The sequence below is a fragment of the Austrofundulus limnaeus genome, unplaced genomic scaffold (genome assembly GCF_001266775.1).
Source record: "Austrofundulus limnaeus strain Quisiro unplaced genomic scaffold, Austrofundulus_limnaeus-1.0 Scaffold34, whole genome shotgun sequence".
Taxonomy (NCBI): Eukaryota; Metazoa; Chordata; class Actinopteri; order Cyprinodontiformes; family Rivulidae; genus Austrofundulus; species Austrofundulus limnaeus.
The window spans coordinates 1,398,396-1,402,803 of NW_013952436.1; the positions used below are offsets into that span (position 1 = coordinate 1,398,396).

The 4,408-nt window shown below is 35.8% G+C and overlaps 1 protein-coding gene across 2 annotated transcripts in view; it reads right to left on the reverse strand.

Annotated features, from left to right (window-relative positions):
- The window catches only part of flt4 (fms related receptor tyrosine kinase 4), a gene marked incomplete in the record, with an annotated part of 87,559 nt that overhangs the window by 40,878 nt on the left and 42,273 nt on the right, over nucleotides 1–4,408 (reverse strand).

Consider the following 4,408-nt stretch of genomic DNA (forward strand, 5'->3'; position numbering starts at 1 on the left):
TATATATAGTTAATGAGAAAACTCTTGTGTGATACGAATTGCGTGTCACTTTTTGTCATTATTTTTTAACTTTCAGTCGAATTAACTGTGATCAATTACAACATCTGTGGTGTCTGAGGAAGCTGAGCACATCTGTGGTTTCTACAYGATTATAAACTGATCTAAAAACAGACGGAACGTCTCAGTTCAACTGATGAGTGTCTGTAACACAGAAGAGAAATACAATAAGAACTGTAAAAAAATAAAACAATAAAAAAAGGTTACTCAAAGGCAGAAACACTACATTTGTGACCCATCACATCAAACTGAGGATTAAGTCAAATTTGGTCAAAATGACCAGAGTAYRTTTTCTGATTCCTGCTTTTTAAAGCTACATTTTGATGCCTGAATCATCCTGATATCATGAGCAGTTCTAGAGATATGCCTTAATTTGTCTTCCAAATTGGTATGAATCCTAATTAAATATTATGTTAATGAGGAACCTTTGACACCAGTTTAAAGAGGAAACCTTAATATTTGRAAAATAAAATTTATCAGCTCAAAAGAAACAGAAAATTGCAGAGAAAATAAAAATGTGAGGCTTTTCTGCTCAAAATCATGTTTTTTGTTGCTGCTGTTCAAAAAGGGGCTTCAGAAACATTCTTTGAGAAAATAATTCAGACATTTCATTGAAACGACCTGTAGATAAGGTATTTATTCATTATATTTTGACAAAATGCAATTGCTGCAGATGTAACCATAGCTGCCTATTTTTCCACATACCGTACCACTTTAAGACTGAATCCTCTGTTCGATGTGATGGCTCACATTTGATGAAGAGTGACCTACTAAAGATCAGACTCCAATCAGCACAGTCTCTGCAGTAATCAGGATGTATAGAACCTGCTAAAGTACCATCAATCAGAGCTGCTAAAAGGATGCCATAGACGGTGCACTTCCTGGATGTGAGTACTTCAAACTCAACAGGAGGGTTGTCAAGGGAGGTTTGAATTTCTCGTACATCTCAACCAGCGTAGAGTACTCTAAGTTTGGATTTGATGGAGGACACCCAAACAAAACTCTTCATCAGCTTAAAATGAGTCCAGAATATTCGGCACGAGCCACGCCAGCCGCACAGTGAAGCACAAAGACAGGACCGTGGTTCTGTTGGAAGGTGTCACTCGAATGGTGTYGCGAGATGACGTTTTATTGACGGCACCATGAATGCCTGCAGACTTGCCAGAAACACTGTCTGCCAGTCCACCGACTCCCAGTTCTGAGGAGCTTGGCAGAGGAGAGACATTCAGGCGGCGTAAAGCTGCCAAGACGCACCGCTGAAATCAGACCAGCATCGAGAGAACAAGACAAAAAATACACCAGTCGAAAAATAAATAAATAAATAAAATATCCAGTAGAAGATTTTTGGGTGGTATTTTAAAGAGACAGTTCAGAACAGAAGGGGTTCAATTGAAAGGTTATGAACAATCAATATCTTACCTGTTGTGAACAGACTTTCAAGAAAACAAGGTTGCAGGGTTTTTGTGTTTTGCCGGTCGAGTTTGTTCTTTTTATGTTTGGTTCTTTGTGTTCTGTCAGCTGTCGTAATGTTTGTGTAGTAATTACGTATAGAGGTGCCATCTGTGATTGGAGGATGGAGACCAGGGAGCTGTATGGTGATTGGCTGCCTGATGAATGTCCTGAACATGGATGATGCCAAGTTTCCCAGTCTGTAGCATCCAAGCTAAAATTAAAGTTAGATTTGTTTTGTTTGTTGTTTTGGTATTGGTCTCGCCTCGAAGTTAAGATGCTCCAGTTATGTTTAGATGCACAAGAGCTGGAAATAAAATCACTTTTTTCTTTAAACTACGATGTTCTCAAGTGGCACATTTGAGTGGTGCAGAGGTTGAGAATTTCCAACTTTTGTTACATAACAGAACTCTTGCTGTCTGTTCATTGTTTATTAGTTATTTGGTATTTAGTTATTCAGATTCTGGTAACAGATTATCCACTTTGTTCTGTTTTTTCAGCTTCACTCACACCTGCTTCTCATCAGTAGCTGACACACCTGTTTTTCATCTACTAATCATCCTTCCTGGTATTTATACCCCTTGTTTATTTTTGTTTCCTGTTAGTTTGCTCAATTGTGTACTTGTTTTTAGTTTTTGTTTTATTCCTATTTTATTGTTTTTGTTGTTTTCAATCATTTTAATCTTTGTTTTGTGTTTTTCAGGTCTTATTTTACACGTACAGCACTTTATTGCAGCTGTGGTTGTTTTAAAGTACTTTATAAATAAATTAGTAGTAGTAGTAGTAGTAGTAGTAATAGTAGTAGTAGTATTAGTAGTAGTAGTGTATTGCTCCATGTGTTTGCCAGTCCTACATCATTTAGGATCTTTATTCATTTATTTATTTATTTATTTATTTTGCCTGGATCTTTGTAGCTTTAATAATTAAATAAAAATTTGCCTTTGGAGTGTGCATGTTGGGTCTGTCTGTCACTCTTTCAAGACAATAAAATAAAATTCTGACTACAGTGATGAGCTAATGGCTAGTCAAAGTGGTGCTAATACCAAAGGGAATTTCACTTATTTGCAACAACTCCAACTTTAACAATTCCTTTTTCAATTTGTCTACATGAACATTAGGAAATCTTCACAATGCTAATAATTTTACAAATCGTTATTTCTACATAAAAACATTTACAATATTGTTGCAGGAAATTATTTGGCACTTACAAATGACCCTAAAACTATATGTAAATATCTATGTAAGAGTGCCAAATTAATCGTGTTGTAATTTTAAAAATAATCATTTTAGCTCGTTAGTCTGGTTAAACAACTTCTCCAAACTGAGGATGAACAAAGTCTTATCTAGAACATGTAAGATGCTTATTGTTCATAGCCACATTACCACACTTCCAAAGAAACTACTGTGTTCCTTTAAAACGATGTCACTGATGTTTTTGGTCAAATGGTTAAAAGAAATCATGTTACTCTCATTTCTTTTTAATGAAATAAATCAGAACAAGTTTTCTAATTATACTCGAGCAAACAGTCTGAAGTTTTAATTACATAGTTTGAAAAATAATCCTTCTTGGACTGAGGTGTGCTCAGMTCATTTGTGAAAGGTCCTTCTTTGCATGTTTAGTGGACAGCATGCAGCGCAGACGGGTCTAATGGCTGACATCTGCCCGTCTAATTGAATCCGTGTGCGCGCCCCGCTCATCCCACCGCACTCTGGGGCCTAATTTATTGTCGAGATTACATCTGCTTCTGATCAGTGTGATCGTTAGATCTGTGGAAACTGTTTTGGCACCTTGTCAGGGGCGATAAACAGGAGTTTCACATGAGTGGTCTGGTCAGCAGGACTCCCCCTTCCTACATGAAGATCATCTGTTTCTATCTACTGTACTTTGAATATGTCTCCCACAGCACACACAGACAGGAATAATAAAAAAACAAATAGTCAGATTTACAGTCCTGAATGTGATATAAAACACAGAGAGTAGGTAATGAATTCTGGGACAAATACGGCCGTGTGGTTTGAAAGCCTCATGAAAATCGCTGCCATGTTTCAATATTTAGAAATACAAAAAGCAACCCTGTCTCTTTGTAGAAAAGTAAAAGAATAGACCAGCCTCTTTAATGAAAGCTTTGTATTCCTTATTTCTGAAATGATAACGCTGCCAGCTTCCAGGGTGTTATCGAGGCTAACTGAACAACTTCCAGTTCTAATAAAGCAGCAGCAGCAGCTTTATTATCCAAGTAATATTCAAACAGAATATCTGTTTCAGTTTGAAAAAAAAAAGACTCAGTTTTCCTGTGAACCTCCCAAAAATAACAGAACAAAGCTTCCACAGAGCTGCGGACTAAATGACTCCTGAAGAGAAAATAAAAATCCTGATTAAAAATGAGATGTTTTGACAAAACCGACAATTAAATTTTCGTAATTACCATGCAGCTTTCTCTGACAATTACCTTTGAATGGCATTAAAAAACCATTAAAAGYAGTCTTTTATAATGGATGTTCCATGCTGAGCCAGGTGAACAGGTCATTTAAGTACACTTTATTATAATTTTCAGAACTACAAGGGATGGTTTAGATCTTTTGACGTCAGGTTCTGGACAAATAGTATTTTACCTGTTGTAGATAGCTTTTCTGTAGTTTTTCACCATGCGATTCATACATTTATAAATGTCATGGTTTATAAAGTAAATATTTAACTTATTAAATATTTAGTTAATGGTAACAAGCTAAATATTTAACTTGTGACTTAAATATTTAGTTTTGAGCTAAATATGTAGCTTGCAAGTTAAATATTTAGCTAGCAAGTTAAATATTTAGGTAGCTAGCTAAATATTTAACTTGCAACCTAAATATTTAGCTAGCTACAGTACCTAAACATTCAAGGTAAATATTGAATTAGCTG